Source organism: Rhyacophila brunnea, unplaced genomic scaffold, assembly GCF_057557595.1.
Source record: "Rhyacophila brunnea isolate RB1 unplaced genomic scaffold, BYU_Rbru_1.0 scaffold_9, whole genome shotgun sequence".
NCBI lineage: Eukaryota > Metazoa > Arthropoda > Insecta > Trichoptera > Rhyacophilidae > Rhyacophila > Rhyacophila brunnea.
In genome coordinates, this window is record NW_028233361.1 from 15,732,555 (window position 1) to 15,752,448 (window position 19,894).

The 19,894-nt window shown below is 33.3% G+C and overlaps 1 protein-coding gene and 1 long non-coding RNA gene across 2 annotated transcripts in view; one reads left to right on the forward strand and one right to left on the reverse strand.

The window, feature by feature from the left end:
* The window catches only part of NetA (Netrin-A), a 566,225-nt gene that overhangs the window by 420,081 nt on the left and 126,250 nt on the right, over positions 1 to 19,894 (forward strand). The window lies entirely within an intron of this gene.
* LOC147063329 (uncharacterized) lies at positions 13,297 to 15,131 on the reverse strand. The gene is made up of 3 exons (XR_015072053.1): positions 14,914 to 15,131; positions 14,451 to 14,676; positions 13,297 to 14,146 (listed from the first exon to the last, which is right to left on the reverse strand). It is a non-coding gene; the product is annotated as an uncharacterized LOC147063329 (long non-coding RNA).

The window sequence follows — 19,894 nt, forward strand, 5'->3', positions numbered from 1 at the left end:
GCCAATCCGGCGTCCTGGAAAGCCGCTAAACACTATCCAGAGAGCGAAAACTTTTTGCTTACAATACAATAGACTAGAACTACTAAAACTTGCTTCAACGATTCTTATAGTTGGACCCAGAGAAAGTTCCATCTGGAAGATTCAGTACAGCCCCCTTTATTAATTTGATGTAATAACTTTGTCTAATGTACCTATCACAATCTATTGACAGTACCTACATACATATTATTTTGACTTCGCAGGCAGGCATCAATGTGTTTTGATATTGGTGTATTGATTGATAGCTTCTTTTATCGCTTTACGAATACATGCATACTATTTATTTTGCTTCGATGTTACTCTTGTACATCAATTTTCTCGGAAATTGATCAATACGCCTCTCAATATCTATGAAATCTTTTGAATGACACTTTATGTCAACTTGCTTTTTCAAAGGCACTTAGATATATAAAGCCAGATATAATATTATGTAGTCTATGTAACAAACCTGTAAATAAAGAATATTATATTGATGCAGTACAAGAGTTTCTTAGTCTAGGTTTTTGTATTTATGTTATTCTGTTGAGTAACAATATTTAAATTTAATACATTGATCTAATAACATCTCGTCGCTATAGGATTTGTTTCCCGAATATCCATTTTTGTCGAAATCGACATTTTAATGCAGTTCAATTTCTTTTATCGAACTCTACCGAAATCATTTATAAAACAAATATATTTTTATCTAGGAACAGAGATATTTTTTTAAAAAACCCGAATACGCCATGTTAAGTTACAATTACTCCGTGGTGTTCTCCCGAATGTCCAACTATTCGTACCTGAATATCCAAGTTAATTTCGGTCGAAATATATCTCTGGCTGAGTGTTTATTTCCCGAATATGACTTTAGCCAATCAAACCGCGCTCACGCCGTGCATCTCGCTTCCACATTCACGCTGTCTAGCTCTAAAACAATCACGCCCACTTTCATATTTTTTGGCCGTCCGGAGACTTCTTTCAAATTTCGTCTTATTGATATTGTTTTTAACGTTACTATTGTTTTAATAGTGAATTCATCAAATTTGAAGAGATCATTCATAGCTGATACATCTCTAGTTCGCCCTGAACTTACAGTAGAGTTGTGGAAGTGAGTATTTTAACCTAAATAACTGCATTTTGTTTTGATAAATGACACAAAATCTCAACGGTTATATGAATTCTACAGTATGACCCGGCAACTACTATGACGTAAAAAATAATTATTATTTCAAATTATTTTTAATCAAACATTGTTTGTCTTTATTTTACTTTTAATCTAGGTATTTCTATGAAAATAAAGGCGATGCTATTATTTATATTTGAATGCACTGATAGTTAATTTAATTTAATATGTATGTTAGTAACTATTTATTTGGTGGATATTGGTACCTACCTAATATTAGCAGCCAATGGTAATTAATTTATACATGCTATTATTTTGTGTTGTTATTCCTTACAATAGTAAATATATAATATTTATTTGGTGGTTTGTAATAAGTTTAATTGTCAATTATAGAAATATATAGATATAATAATATACAGATATATATATAAATAGATTTTTTTTGTTAGCAAGTACAAGTAAGTACCATCATAAAATATTGGAGAAATGACCGTGACGTCGGTTAGTAATTGAAGTAGTAGATACCTTATAATATATTTTCTCAGAAGTGATTTAAAAAAATTATGTAAGTATATTCAATTATTAAAATGGTACATTCTTAAATCTTGTGAATTATTCGTTCAATAAAAAAATAGTTAATTACTTAAAAACTATTTAATTACTTAATCCGAAAAAAAATCGAAAAAGCGATTGCCGCATGTTATTATTACATACGAACTTGGGTAATTACGATCAATAAGTATTTAAATAGTAGAGGTAATTATTAACAATTATCGTGTAAATAAATATAACATTTGAGGCGCGTACTTTTTGACCACTCAGTAATCTGTGGGCCGTGCAGCAATACGCTACGGTCTTAAATCCCGAACGTCCATGTTTTGTCCTGAATATCCATTATTCTGAGAGAGCGCTAAAAATTTCCCGAATATCCACAGTGAGTACTTGTAAATAAAACGCATTTTCTGTGCATTTAATGATTTATACCAGTATATTATTCTTGGAATCTATTCTTAGATAATGTTGCAATCATACAGTGTAGAAAGAATGATTGATACATCTACTGATATTAAAATATACGACAATGAAATTTGTTTTTCGTCTCCTGTAAAATTGACATTTGGTCTATTCGGGAAACAAATCCTATAGCGACGATCTGCTACTACTATTCCTTTTATATTATAATATTCAAGCCTCTTTCCGCAATAATTTTATACGTATGCAGTTGGCGGGATCACAATTCACCGTGAGATGTTATATCGGAAATAGGTGACCGAATAGTATTGGATTCAAATGTATGTTTAAATAAAACACACAACATACAGATAATAAAAACCACCGGAATACAAGGGAAAGACATAAGAAAGTAGGTAGGTAGTAGGTAATTAAATCAGAAATATAATCGTATCGTATAATTTAGATAAAATGTCAGTAGGTGTTCGTAAGTATCAAATTTAATCATACGTGTCAAATTATTGCTCTTTTTGAAATTAATAAAACTCAAACATCACTGTCTGCAAAACTATACGAACAACGTGTGTTACGGTGAACTGCGCTACGTTGAATTAATGTAATACAATACAATTTTACATGCAGCCATTCAAGCCTAGTCCAAATCAATTTACGAATATATTCTCGAAACTAATTAATTATACAATGCTTTGTTAACTTTTACCGTTACATTCATTTTTTTGAAGCACATACTCATTCACACCTGAAAATATAGTTATCAAATTAAATGTAGTTTGGATAGTCCACATCGTAAAAATTGTCGTGCTTTAATTAATTGTTGAGACTGAAAAACCAGAGCAAATACAATAAGATTATATAATATATAAACATGCGTACACGTGTGAGAGAGAGGGATGCAGGGAGAAGACCGATGATAATGTTGACAGGTGGTACTGCCCCCTGGTAATATTTTCTCATCATCATCATCATCAGGGGCGCGACAACCCGGTGTGGTCCTGGCCTCCTCCAACAGCTCCCTCCGCCTGTCCCTATCCAGTGTGGCCGCTTTCCAATTTGGTACCCCCAGAATACGGCAGTCACTGGCAGCTCCATCTAACCAGCGAATCTTTGGCCTCCCTCTTCTTCTACGTCCTATTGGATTGCTGGACATCACTCTCTTTGCCGGTTCATTGTCAATCATACGGTGCACATGACTGGTAATATTTTCTAATCATTCAAATGTAGGTATATAGTTTCTACATTAATTTAATATTCAAACAATATAAATATATACGTATTCTCTTGTATTTCATGCAAATAAAGATATATTTTTTAAATCGTACCAATTACCGCTCGGTGAAATGCTAAACGAAGAACGTCGCATATAGGTTTAATGCTATTATGTTATGTTATTTGAATAATGTTTATGGCAATATTTATACCTACGTACCACTGATTAGGTACAATTTACACGACAAATATTACCAATAGTGTGGCTAGTATTTGTATGCATCATACTTTGTAGTATTTATTGCTTGTTAGTAATTTTATTCATCCACTGAAATTCTGTGCAAGTTCAAAACAATGGTGAAAAGTACCTTTGAATTTAGTTAACGCTGTTTCTCTCTCAACAATAATAATATCTCCCCTCTTGGAGGTCCATTCGTCCTGACGTCTGCAGCTTCAGCATTCAGCTCCCCTGGGTGTCATTTTGCAACCCTACCAACTCAGCGGCCATAAGATCTAATGTCGCAAAGGGGTTTAAAAGTAACAGATCGCGGACCAAGTAATGCAATTACAATGTGTACGAATTCAATCAATTTTTGGTAAATATGAAAATGTGAATCGAAACGAATGTATGTAATTGTAAAACTGTATTTTGAGTAGACCTGATGATTAACTTTTTTCCTTAATGAGTAGGTAATAGAAAACACCAGTAGTCAAAGGTGGAGGTAGACTGTTAAGATCCGTTATAAATAGTGCAAAGTAAATTTTGTTAGTCATACGTATTTGTTTTTATTAAACTAAGACTACACTTTACAGATGGTGTCGGTTAGTGTTTACAAATAAATTAAACCCTGCCTAAACCAAATCATAATAGTTATGGTATCCTGTGGTTAAGCTACAACATACGGCCGTAGCACATAAATTGACAAACAATAAATGAAGTAGGAAGTAAGATTATGTTAACGCGCGTGTTTGAACATGTACCTAACCGAAAAAATATTTTTTTTTTAAAACTGTACATGTTCAAACACACGCATTACCATAATCTTACTCCCTACTTTATTTATCGTTTGTCAATTTATGGATACGGCCGTATGTTGTAGCTTAGCCACTGGGAAATGCCAATAGAAATGGCGTATTTCAAAAAAATACTACTTATTCTTAGGTCAATAATTATTATAAAGCAAACATTATTCGTAGAATGTTTATCACATTTGAATGGTCAAAGACATTGCTTATAATCAGTGTCTTTATAATTATCTTTAAATGTGTAAATCTTGCCCATTTTTTGAATAATAAAATGCCCAATTCTTGTCAAATTTGGGATCACAGAGATTATCAATATAATTTTTTATCGCGTTTGAAAACTAATAAATGTAAAAAATCTTAACACCACTGCACATGGATGTACTGAAATAAGACTATATTCTAAAACATTAGATCGAGAGGTTTAAAAGAATACTATTTTATGTAATAAAAATACTTTATGCAGTCATCAAATGTTTAAAGTAAATATAAAGGATAATAAGGCTTCAAAAGTATATAAATAGAATATCTACAACGTTTAAGGAATGTCCAGGATCATGCATTTATAAACCATAAAATACTATCGGCACTTTATGACTGAAAAACTTTAGTATGCCCTATTGATGTCGGATCTTAACATCCTACTTCCACTTTTCGACACTGATGTAGGTACTACATATATATTTTAGCACGTTTTTCTTAGTTGATTATCCAGTACAAATCTTGCAATCAATTTTTAACTAACTTACAGACTAGCTAAACATTTCAAACTTTTAGAATATATCATAACACGATACCAATGCATTCTTTTAATACTTTTAGCCATCTTTAAGTAGAATTGAATTCATTTTCAGTTAATTCAGTTTTGTATGAAAAGTTATTTCGGAAGAAATCCGTAATCCAATCCACTATTATTGGTTGCTAAGTGGGCGGTCCTAGCAACTAAATTATTAATATATACGTGCGTTACTATGGAAATAAAAAGTGAATTTTCAGTGGGTATTCCATATTTGTTTGTTTGTTGCAAAATAGCAAAAAAAATGATTAGTTGACAATTGCCTTATTTGTCCTAAATTATTAATATATAGATTTGTCAAGTTTATATGATTCAACAGAAAATTTAAAAACGTGGTTCTTTTTATGTTTTGTTTGTAGTTTATATTTTAAGTTCTTTCTATCTTGTAATTATTTCTTTATACTAAAGAAACTTCAAAATTTTTGATTGTTTAAGGAGAAATGAGATATAGTAGTCAAATAATAACTTATATTGCAAGGTATGCATTTTAAACTTTAAGGCACATGCAGTGCCAAGTTCACAATACCTGATACTACACCCCATCCTATTATAGCTCGTCGTTTCCCGCGTTCCATCTTATCCTATCTCACCGCGCGAATTTCCATCGGCGCCCAGTCGATACCTTATCTTGCAGGCTATTTGAAGCGAGACGTCGCGCTCTAAAATTTTCATTTTATTACGTGTTTCGAGAATAAAATTTCCCGTCGGTGAAGCTTCATTGAAATAGCCTTTTCGCTAAAGTAAAAGTTTTATTAAACTCTTTACACTATTTTACAATTCAAATTGCAAGGAGATCTAGTCAGAATTGAATAAATCATGTCGTTTGTAACGTAATATTCTAATTTAATGTCTGAATTCTCATTAAAAATAATAAATAAAAAACCCTTTTTATTCTTACAAACAAAAAAGTAAATAACAGTGAATTGACTAAATGTATATATAACCTATGATTATATCTATTCTGTATATGATATCTATGATTGTATTTTCTTCCTTTTCTTTCTTTTTCTATCTAGTTTATATAATATTGATTATTATTTTTTTTATATTTTTGTATAATACATATATATTAACGTTTTTATTTTGTATATAATATTATTAAATAATGTTTATATATTATTAAACAGTGATATGTAACGTTTATATTAGCATATATTATGTATTTGTAACTTAAATAATATTGTTTAATGCTAAGATACTAGTTAGTTTAGTTTGCAAGAACCCCTCCTAGGGTGAAGGCGTCTTTCAAAGAGTCCCACTGGGCTCGGTTTTTGGCTATTTGTAGCAAATTTGGGCTGGCTATCTTTGTGATGTCGTCTTGCCATCTCGCATGAATCTCATTAAAAATATCGAAGTTTAAATATTATATAGGTATATAAATTTTATCGAAGAAAAATGTTTTAGTAACATCTTTATATTTTTATGTTTCGTACTTTATCCTATGTTCCGTCCAAGAAATACGAAGCATTTGGCGTCACAATAACACCACATCTCAAAGGCATCGATTGCCTTCCGTTCCCTTGCCTTCAGGGTCCATGACTCGACTACGGACTGACAACTTGGAGAGACTGGTGATTTAGGGTGGCCTCCAGGGAAGGCGACGCAGAGGAAGAGCGCCTGCGTGCTCCTCAGCCATGAGTATATGACCAAGAAGATTTTATCCTAATAAATATTTTCATTTTTTAACACAATTTTGCAACATAATATTAATTTAATTTCTATTGACTCGCCATACCTATAAGCTCACAAATTCTAATCGATAGGGAACGTCGAATTGGAAGTTAGTTATCTCTAAGTAATTAAAATAAAATTGTGTACAAAAATTAATACAATGAATTGACAGTCCGCCATCAAAATAACTATCAGACTGTGGCACTGAATTACGATGGTAGTGCTAGTTATTGAATGCAATGATTGCACATTTGAGTCGCCTAGAGTCATACATCGCATTTTGCAATTTTGTCATTTTTGAGTTAAATGTACCAAGTGATTCTATAGACATTAATCTATATTTAGAAAAATATTTGGCCATCAAAAGTTACTTTAAACTATGTGAAAATCGTTGATAAAGTTAAAGTTGACTGTTGGTGTCATAACTCACATTTTTCAATGAATAAGGCAAGGCGAGTTATGTCATCAAGGTCTTTCAAACCAATCAGGAAACTCTATTTCTCATAGTGTGCTGTGTTAGGAGTATTATATTTATATATTTTTTAAATAATGTACTTCGACTCACTCACTCAATAATCTTCAAAGTGCAAAAAACAGTGCTCTGGTGCGATTATCTCAAAACTCGATTTTTTGAATATGTGAGTTATGACTCTAAGCGTTTTTAGTTTTCATTTATTCCAATACGTAACAATCATTATTTTCTACGATCATTTTACAATATTGTATTTGAAGTGTGATCAATAACTAGAACCACCATCAGTGTATACAATTTCGTATCACGGCCTGATTATAGTGGGTCTTACCACATACTTACTGTCACGTGATGCATTCATACACTGTACCTATACAGTGAAATAATACAATATTAGGATTAGTGTATTAAGTATTAGTAATAGGTTGGCCCAGCGGTATACGCGTCCGTTTATAATGTCGTGGGTCCCAGATTCGAATCCTGGGTTAGGCAAAGGCAATTCAATGGGCAAATACACGTTGTTTTTCAATGTGTGTTTGGAGTATGGACATGATAGATTGAGCAAGTGGCTTACATCCATTTATCGTAATAAATATCTGTTAATACAAACCTCCACTCAGTGGAGGCCCATACGATCTTTTTAGGATCGGGCATGGTTAAAAAAAATAGAAATTGAATTAGAATATAATATATTATAAACATATTATAAAAAAACGTATTTGGTTCTTTTATAAGATGTTTCTTCCGTTAACAACCTGCCGCCATGCGAGCGAGAGAAATAATGTTGTTTTTATTGTTACCGCGCGCGCCCGTGGGTGATTCGAAATTCGAATGCAAGGCATAACGATGTAGAAACTTTTGATAGGAGCGACTATAAAACCTGTGGTCCAAGGGCGATATAAAAGTTATTTTCCAATTACATACAGACAACTACGGACAAAAACATCAGAAGAAAATAACTTCAGCTAGATGAGTACACCGCTAGTGTTGTTTTACCCATTGAAAAGATTTCTAATAATGTAAACATGTCGTTTTCTACGTGAGTCCATAACTTAGTATTAAACATACTTATTAGTCTTATTACAAATAAAGATTCAACAATCCACGCTAATTGTCGCGAGCAATCGTCGACTTTAAATATCATTAAGGTATAGATTTAGCTATTAAATTTACTCTATGGTGTTGAGATTTGATTTGAGTGTTTCGTAATATACGCTAAGTTGGCAGTGTGAACAACATTGCCAATGGAAAATATTGGAGATTACATTATTTAGACAAGTAGTAACAAGTTTCTAATTGTATTTACTATGAGTAGCATATCCATTACCTTTGTTTCGTATTGTTATTGTTTCTAAAATAATGAATAAGTCAGGTAACCTTCATTATGTAAACGTCAAATTTGCATTATGTCAAAAGATATAGGTACAAACATGAAACGCCACGTGCGACTCTACTCGGAAGCTCGTGGTTAATTAAAATATGTTCGTACGTTCTCGGTAATCTTCGACTCAAATCTTATCGATCGGCGAGTGAATCGGGAGTGAGTTCTATAAATATGAATTGTTCCAAACCCATAATAATGGATGCTAGTTCAATTACTTAACTAATGAATTAAAAAAAAAAGCTTTATTTATCTGGACGATTGTCTTCAAGGACGCCAGTTGTATTTTTCCAAGTTCCTATACATACTACCTCAGCTCACGACGTGATATCTTATTTTATTATTGTCTCTGGCAACGACTTGCCATAATGTGAAATGACCGCGAGTTATATTATCAAGAACTCGATGCTATATTCTGAGCAACTGTTAGCCCATTTATTTATTCAGCGAAGCGGAATTTTATTATAAATAAGTATACGTACCAACATAATCAATATAATGGATGGAGGGATAATAACTGTGTACTTTAAATTCGTGTACAACGCTAAGTAAGTTTTTTCACACATAAACCTATAAATTGACACACAGAGTAGTCTAAAGCTCGAACTATTTTTTGTTTCTCTTAAAAAGTAATGATTTTTTTGCACATAGAATAATGAGAGATATTTACTTATTACAATAATTAAATGCAGGTTACAGATTATTTTGATTTATATGATAATTTACTTTTAAAAATATACGTTAAATGCTAGCAATGCTAGCTTGATTAATTCTTTACTGTTTTAGATAGCACTTATGTATATTTAAATAATATCTCTATGATTTAAATCAGAGGGTTGGAGCGGACCCTTTTTTGAGTTGCTCCAGCTCCGCTACAGGGTCTGCTCCGCTCCGGGTAAAAATATTATGTAAAAAATAAGTAGTTTTAAAATAATGTCTATTTTATGATTCGTCATTTTCATTATTAATCCTGTTTAAAAAATTTGTAAACAAAATCGTCTTTCATTATCTGCCTCTTCTCAGTAAGAATTAATTTTAGGGTGAAACATTAATAATAATAAAAACGTCCATCTAAACTCATCTCACGTAAGTGGAATAAATCAATATCTGAAGCGATTTGATAATGTAGTTATCGCCCTCCCAATTGGCATTTCCAATGACAGGTTAGTTCTGCATATTAGGAGAACAAACAATGGATGCTCCCGAATTATCAGAGACACTTAAAAGTTATCTTATCACGTTATCAGTATCACTCTTATCAGTGATAAATATGCTATGTCCTATTCCGTGAGTTAATTAAGTATGTTTAATAATAGAATTAATATTTAAATATTCGAGGTAGTTGCATACATACTTTACGTGTCACCTTACCACATTTAAAACATATATCATATGAGAAAAATGATTTATTCATTGTCATTCATTGTTACAACACAAGTATCCATAATAATAATAGTAATATATTATATCCGAAGATTGCTTGCAAAAGATAATACTTTAAAATAGCAATTTATTGCTAACCTACATCAATTTTAAATCGCAATAAGCAATATCGATAAAAAAAAACATATTATTGAACGCGGCGGCAATTCAGAGGATCCACCGGCAATCAAATTGATCGCGGTGTAAGTACAAAAAGACCAGCCGACAATCAAAATCAAAATCATGGCGATATCGTTCACTCACGTTGGGAATCATAATGCGGCTACGATTTCGCGGTCTACCGCAAAATATTCGAAGCATAAAAACAACACAAAGCCTCCTCGTAAAGCCTCTTTGTGCACCCAGATACAATGTCAGTATATATCACGTCTATAATTTAAATAATTCAAATAAATATCTTCCATGGAAGGTTGCAGGATCAAAATAACAAATCTAAGGCTATATCCCTTTTTCTCGGGCGCTTAAATAAACACTACACACTGTCAGATAGCAGAAATGGGACGATAGGTCATCAATAATAAATTTGCCCAACCAAACATTATTATAGATATTTATTATATCAGGTATGCCCAACTTCAAGTAGACTACTGTCATTCTTCAACTTAAAAAATACGTATTACATTTAGGTATATGAGGAACAGTACCTAGTTGTGTACTCAATTTCCCATTCGTTTTGATCTTCTTTTGGGTACCCATTATCTACCGTGCGGAGAGTTAACTTTTTCTAAAAATATAAACATCTAAAATGGATATAGATATCATCCGCATGAAATTTTCCATGGAGAGAGAAACACTTAAGAATATTTAGTTCTAATACCATAATTATTAATTTACAACAAAGTACCTACAAGTATTAAAATTTATACGAAATCTGCTGTTACATAGAACTTTACAAATTCTAAATCTGATTTTACCCCTACCAATCAAGTAGGTTTTTAAGTCAAGAACTGCGCCGTCTACCTCTGCTAGAGTATACGTTTTATAGCTTTTCACATTTTACTTAACACTGATGTGCCTCTTTGTTTACTTACCTCCCATAAAATTAAATCAAATGATATTCACTTGTATTAATATATGTAATGATAAATAGATTATATATGTAACACAAATATTTTTAGAATATTTTACAATATTTTCACCCTAGAGCCGGAGTGCAAAGTTATGAAGCATTTACTCTACGTATTTGAGAAATTCTGTACTTATACTGTCGTCATATTGTAATATGACCGAGGTACATACTGTAGTTTTCTAGTTTCTATGCTTATATTAGAGCTTGCGCAGACAGAGAGCGGTCGGAGTTCTGCGTTCAACCGACCGTTGACCGCTAGCGTTCAGGGACAGCAGACAGGTGGCGGTCAACAATAAGCGTTCTATTTGTTTACAAACGTTGTAGTGACACAGGCGCTGCATAATGCGAGACTGCTATATTCCGACTGCGAGTGGAAGTGAGAAAGCACCGCTGTTGCGTACTCACTACCCCGTGTGGTTTCGCTCTATGTTGTGTGACTGCTCAAATTCCTATGACGGGACTGGACGGGAGGTACGGCGTTCTTTGTAATTCCGGGAATAGAACTCTAGAACGCTAGCGTTCCAATTGACCGGCGCGGTCTGACCGCCGGCTGTGTACCCATACATACAGTATGAAGTCCATACAGTACAAAGAACGCAGAACTCCGAACGCGGAACGCAGACCGCCTGACCGCTCTCTGTCTGCGCAAGCCCTTAGCGATCATCAAAACGTATCATTTACCCTCAGTACACGGAGTTTTGAGGATTCGCCTAATATATCAGTTAAGTATACATTTCTTTAGAAAATTAGAAACAAGTCACAAGTTATTCCGTTGTATTTTGTAGTTAGGTATGTTTCTTTATTCAACAGAAACACACTACACCAGCGATTTCCAAACTGCGAGGCGCGAAAAGTAAATATTTTAAATATGTGGTTGAAAGATCCTGATCTCGGGGCCCGCTTCAGGATGTGGGACCCATGATAGAATCCATTTGTCAATGAACGATGATAAATTTGGATTGACTACTATTGAAATTGATTGTGCTAATAAACAAGCACATTCATCGCATGAAAAACAAATTAATTTAAAAATGAATATATAAGTACTTAGTAAAACCTTATTTATTTTTTTTCATTTTATTTGTCATTTGTCTATTTAAAAAGGTGTCTGTATTATTTAATGAAATAAATAAGGGGGCGCCAAGATTAGTTTTTTTTGAAGGGAGGCGTAGTAACATAAAGTTTGGAAATCACCGCACTATACAATCATTCCCCTAAATTCCAGTATTGCACACCCTATTCGAAATCATACGGTACGGTGGAAAATTTCGGCCTGCGGTCTATTTAGATTCGACCGCCAGGTAATTACTCGCCCGAATTTCTGTCAAAAGCGGCCGTGCGCGCCATTTAAATTAACTGCAATAAATTTTATATTATTTATAATAATTTCACATCCAAACACCACAGAGCGTCAAAAGGCAATTTAATGGTTTGTTAATTTTATAGTGAGCATAAATTTAACGCCGAATGTACTGTCAAAAATAACAGACTTCTAGCTCTCAATATATTCACTGTTTATTTTTAAAAGCAGCTATTGTTATTTGTGATTTATATTTTAAAAAGATTATCTGTTTATTTTTATCAGTGGCGTGCGGTATATGGATGCTGTAGATGCGAGCATACGCATAAAAAAATAATCGACAAAGTTCTTTGTATTGATAATATTATGAAAGTTTTTATTGGGCAATCATGTTGTAAATATTACTTATATTTATTTCTTGTAATGGTTCTCAGTATATTATTATTTATAATACGTGAATATTTTTAGATTATATCAGCACGAAAACGCTACAACACAATCTAATAATCAAATTTAATAAGTCACAAATCCTAAGTAGATTTTATTATATGAGACCTTCCCTGCAACAACACTGTACCTATATCGATTTTGGGCAGTTCTGAGTTATCCTCTTGAGACCCGAGATAGAACCAGTCATGAGAAAAAATATTTGTGCATTTTTCTGTTCAATAAATATTATTAAGATCACAAAAAAAAATTAAAATATTTTTTTTACTATATATTAACTAAAATCCACTACGTGCACGTGAGTGCATCTCAGGTCACAATAGAGTACAATATTGGATACAGTACAAACAATGAAATGAAAGAAAAACAATGTGATATCCATATAATGATACAATTTTATTAGAAAAATAATACAATAATCATAATAATATAATGGTGATTGGATAATTATATTTATTTAGATTAAAAATATAGTACAATAACGGTCAAAACCCTAAAATACTACACATTAATTAACGCGCACTTCAGGGAATAGGTTTAGGGACAACCATTCTTTGCTTTAGAAGTAGATCTGTGTTTACTCGGTGTGTTATGGAAGCTAATGGTGAAGAGTTTCTTGGATGACCTTGTATCGATGATGATAATGATGGCTAAATGACTTTCATACCAAATCGTAGGGTTTGCAAGTCTGATTTTCCATGACTATGAAGTATTCCAATCACAGTGAATATTTTCTTGCCTATAAGTTTGCATGTACAATGAGCAAACTATTTCATGTCCATGTCCAACAAGTCCATGTCCACAGTGGTCAAAGATCCTCACAGTTTACATGCTTGATGTCCTGTGAAAGCAAACACACCACTGTGAAGATTAATGCGGCTCATCGACTTGTAATCAGTATTTTACAACAGCTGACTGAGTGATGCATATCGTTCTTCGTCTTCTTTGAATCATAACACGTATTGGCCTGAAATAACGAATCGGTGAGGTTGAAGCTGGTAAAAAAGTCATATGTGTAGACGTACAAGGGCAGTTGTTGTGAAGCCAAAGTAACATCACAGCGTTGCATTGAGATTGTATCGTATCTTCATCAGATAGGTAGGATTCACTTCCCCACATGGAGAATAATTTATAGAGCAATTGGAGTCCAGCACCCAATAAACCATATATGGCCATGAACTGAACTCTTCAGCTCAGCATCATTCGTCTTATTAGGCTCAGCGTACTGAAACAATAGAAAATACAATACTATGAATTAATCAATACATTTATTCCTATTTATTAAGTATTCAACACCAGGAATATAAATACTAATGGCCAATAGTATTAATCACTAGGTATATTAAGTATATTAATTATTCTGTCCATCGAATCCTCAATATGGAGATCACAAAGCCCTTTCATCACAAACTGTATCAATTTAATTGGTACTTAATTGATTTTTTAGCAGTGCATGCACTTGCCTAATAAAATGATAAGTTTGATATTTATGACTAAATGATAAAGTAATATAATATGAGCATTGATACCTTATGGTTTCATAAGCCAGGATAGGATCCTGGATTGTGATTTTGAAGGATGTATCTCAGCCTCTAGCAGTGAGTAAAGTTCACTGGTTCTCCAGAATAAAGTCATCATCTGGGCCCAGGAGATGAATGTGAACATCATTACTGTCGTCAGGGTTATATCCTCCACCAACTTCGACATCATTATCATTCAAAATATCACCAATATGCTGGCTATTCAAGGATTCGTCTAAATGTAAGCAAAAAACATAACCTCAATAAATCAGATATACTAATGTCAAAATATATCACTCTAGACCTGAGTTACTCATGTGTGTACCGAATTTTGAAACTATGATTATAATATTTTACAAAAGTGTAAAGATAATTTAAAGTATACGGAATATTACTATGATTCATTGTGAAACTAAATACATCATTGGTTTTTAATATAAATAAATATTAATATTTAATTAAAAGCACTTACTTGTCAGAGTTGACTTTTTAGCCGCCATTTTTGTCTTGTGCAAATATCCATAACTTCAAAGTCAAAATAACAATTTATTTTAAAACTACATAGGCTAGTGTTTTGCTCTAGTGGTAGAAAAATATACTATCTATACCACTGTAGTCAAATGCGGTTCAAGTATCCATTCAAATCATTACTAAAAAATATTTAAATAACGTCCACATATGTGTACCTCAGGACGCAAGAGGTTATGAATGCGATGTTGTACTCTCCGGCATCGAATGGTGTATTTAACAACCATATACATAAATTAAAAACATTATTTAAATCAATTGTTAAGTTGCCTTCCCTGCAATAAAATTGTGTATCATTCAAAATGGCCGACACGTCGTCTTTTGAGCTGTCGCCAAGTAGGTTGAAATCATCAAATAAAATGGGAAAAAAGGAAGATACAACCAGATAAATGGAAGAGAAATATGACAAAGAGAAGGAGATAGTGGGTAACCATATAAAAATCGATCTGGTAAAGATAAAGAAGGATTATCACCACCAAAAAATGTAAATGTCAAAACAATGTATTATATCAAACTGTCAAAATTTTGTTTGAATTAAATTTATTTCTCAGGTGGTTGAAAATGATTCCGGATTCTAGAAAATTAATATAATGATTATATTGTGTTCGCCTTTATGTTAACATATTATTATTTTCCTTAAAATGTTTGTGTTCCTAGGTAAAAGAAAATCCCTTTTGTTTTTTTCCATAGTACGAAATGGTATAGGTAGCTACAAAGTTTTGACCATTGGGGCGATATACAGTGTTGTTGCAGGGATATCTTACATTTTTGTCTGTAAATCGCTAAAAAATAAATTTAAATGTTATTTGCATTAGTTATTTTTGCTTTAAGGCTATCTTCAGCCGGGGCACGGTCTAAAACGATCGTGATTACGCGACGCGAAGATTGTGCAAATGACGCGTGCAGAACAAAACATAATTTGTCATAAAAAGTCAACATGCGTCCATTTAATTTTATGTTTATTGTTCTATTACTAATAGTAATAATAATAATAATATATTCATTGACATATGTTCTTTTTCAAGTAAATGGGTAACGTTTTTTAGTCATCGTTACACGATTTAAGAAGTAATTTCCCCGTCGCCATCACAAAACAAATTGACGTGTTCACAGCTCCACTTTCGATCTCCGATTGCCAGCCAGTCCGAAATTTCGTCGCACCTATAGTTGAAAATTATTTGCCGTTTCACTGAAGTACCGTCTTAAATCTTTGTATTATAAAAATAATTTTCTAATGCTTAAAAACGTTTTTTTTTTCATTTCCCCAACATTTATTAAAATCGATATAAAGTGCTGTTGCAGGGAGGTCTCATATTATGTAGAAAAAATAGTTGGTTTACAAATATGTAGATTTTTCATCAGCATCCCTACAAGTCAAAGAGACCGCACATTACTGTACGTGAATTAATAAATTAAGATTATCGAAGGACATAATATTGTGTCAGTGGAGTATAGAGAATACTAAATCCTGACGCGGAATGTCGCGCCAAAAAGACATAAAGCTTTAATAGCAAAGCATGTGTCCCGTTTTCATTATTTCGATTAGTTTTTGCGATAGTTCGAAAAATGCAATGAATAATGTATTACCAGCACCGACATTCTGTTTGATTTGAAATAAGTTGTTATAAAAGGGGGTTCCCAGCCGTGAATTCTGATAGTGGTGCTATCTGTGTGTGTTGGAAGAATAAATAAATATACACGCATCTGCGAAGTAGAGATAATGTGGCGTGGCGGGGTCTCCCGAATGTCCTCTCGTTGTGGATCGTTACCTCCGCGGTCCGTTTTGTCAATGCCATGGGCACAATGCCCACCCATTACGGCAGTGATGGTACGACAAGGATTTTAGCACTGAAAAGAAACATTTTTTTTTTTAAATATGAATAATTTTTTTTTTTTACTCATATTATATACGTATCAATTGGCTTTCTTTCGACCATGTCCGATCCTAATAGGATCATATGGGCCTCCATAGAGTAGAGGTTTGTATTAACAGATTTTGTTTTTTACGAGAAATGGATGTCAGCCACTTGCTCAACCTATTGGGTCCATACCCTGACTCACACACAAATTGAAAAACAATATGTGCACTTGCCAGACCCAGGATTCGAACCTGGGACCCACGGCGTGATAGTCCAACGCTTAAGCCGCGCGGCCACCGTGGGCGTAAATGAATCAATAGGCTTTCTTACGATATATAATAAAAATATCAATTCTAATTGCACCCAAATTAATTTCATTTATTAAGTCGAAGTGTAGTGATAGTATTGTAGGGTAGGTTTATAAGGGCTACCCACAGACCAGATTAATAAGATATAAATGTGAAAGCCAGTTATCATGGACCAAGCTTTTGAACCCGGGCTATCTTTACTAAGTAATTTATTACCCAACCCAAAGAAGCGCGTCGACTGTCCTCAAATATTGAATGCGCGTTTCATTTACATGCCGAAATTTAATGCATATTATATTATTATGATATAGCCCTATTGAAAATATCAATTGATATTATATTACCTATACCATATTTCACCACACTCAATTTCGTGTTTCCTGGGGCTACCCCATCTGGAGACCGAATACTTAAGTGTGCGCTATTTTTGTCGGATCGCCCATAGCATATCTAAACTAATAATAACCAACATCATCTACAAATATAATAATTGTATTTTTAGTTCAATGAAAAGAAATAATAAATAATTAGTGTGCAATATTTATGTTTAATCTCTACCCTTCACCACTAGTCCCTACGTATATAATATTAATTAATATATTGTATTGACATTTAGTATATTATGTTTATATTTGTCTTCGCTGAATTAAATTGTTTGCCACAACTTCACTAAAGCGTCCATTCTGCCGTCTGGGTCATTTTCCTTGGTGTAACGTACTGATAAATAAACCAATTTGTGGACAGCCAATAGCACGGTAGGTAACTATTCTAGTTATCCCATTTGGTCTTGTCCCGGTTCTCTGCGTATGACGATGCGTGAATTTTGCGACTGCGAAAGGGTTAACATTTTATTATTATCCCTACCTCGAACTAAAAAAAAACTAAATTATTTCTCCTTTTTATTCTTTTGACCATGTCCGATTCTAATTGGATCATATTATGGGCATCCACATAGTGGAGGTTTGTATTAACAGATTTTCATGTTTTTACGAGAATTGTATTTTAACCACTTGCTCAACCTATTAGTTTCTTTTATTTTGTTAACTGTCAATTCATGGTGGAACTGCATTGTAGGTATTGTTGTTTTTATTTAAAAAAACGCATTTTTTTTTGTAGCACTTACGTTAACGTATTTGAAAATGTCCCTCTGAGGCGGGCGAAACCGGTTCTAATCTATTGATTAAAAGTGGAATAAGTACTACAAAAAAAATGCGTTTTATTAAATAAAAACAACAATCAACCTATTAGGTCCATACTCTTGACTCCAAACACAAGTTGAAAAACAAAATGTGTATTTGATAGACCCAGGATTCGATCCTGGGACCTACGACAATACAAGCCGATACGTAAGTCGCTCGGCCATCGTGGGGCCGTCATTAGGTGAATGAAATATGTATTGTTACTTAGGACCGCTTGACTGAGGTACGTGAACTGATTTTGCCAAGGAACTCAGAAATATTATCTGTTCTGTGGATTTGGCCATCAAGCAGCCTTCTTAGCTGCGTAGCTCCACCCCTTTGTATCTAATAAAAGGTAAAAAATACTCAAATTTATTTACCAGTGCGTCTGCACTAAGATAAAAATGCTTTGGGTTAGTGCAGGGGTCGGCAAATCACGGCTCGCGAGCCACATGTGGCTCTTTGGGTATTGGCGTGCGGCTCTTTGCCAAATTCTCAATTCACATTTTTTACAAAAAAGGTATGATTGTTGTCGTTTTGAATCCGCCCATTGCAAAAGTCGACAAATTAAATATTGACACGAGCACTTTTGAAATATTTTTTTTTTGGTGGATTCACCAAGTAAAGAGTTATGTAGCTCTAAATTTGTAGGTCTTGCCACCAAAATTGAGAATTTGGAGAGAGAAAAATGCAATTTAATTTCACAACACAGCGGAGCGCTCTAATAGATCTACATAATAAGGTAGATACTACGGTGAACAGTATAAATAGCATTTAGAGGAGCTAAATAACCGATGAGAATTTGGAGTCACGCCTAAAATTGAAAACTACAAGTTACACACCAAACATACAGACACTCTCCAAAGAAATGCAAGGAAGGTCATTGTTCACATTAGTTTTAAGGAATGCGTGAAAATTGTATGTAACTCATTTTCTGTAAAAATTATATTTATAATTTCAACAATAAAAAAAACTTACATTTGCGTTAAAATCTTGATATTTTGATAAATAAACAATAATGTTCACTGAAATTTATAAAAATATATGTATGGCTCTCGAAAATTTTTTTAACCGTGGTGATACTCATATTTGGCTCTTTTCGTCCAAGAGTTTGCCGACCCCTGGGTTAGTGTAACAAACATAAATAATATTATTAGTACAATGAATCATCATTATTTCGAATATTTAGATGAACATCGCAAAACAAATCAAATGATAGTATGTAGGTACCGACAGGCCGCACATCTTGTTTCAATTCTAGAGTCTCCGTCACGTAACCTTGTCATTTGGAATAGATGTTTTTGAATGAAAACGTGAATAAACCAATCGAGTACTTGAAATTTACTAACGCAATTATACGGAGTACTTGTGTAAACCAATCGAGTGCCCGGCTTTTACTAATTCATTTATACGGTTGCGTATACACACAAATTCTTGTCACTGTGTACAATGTCAAGGTTACGTGGAGGATAGTCTACTAAATTTTGCCATGGTCAGACCTAAGAGGATCATAATTTGAGCCTTCACACAGTGCAGGTTGTATTAACAAAAGTTTTTACGAGGAATAATTTTTCGCCATT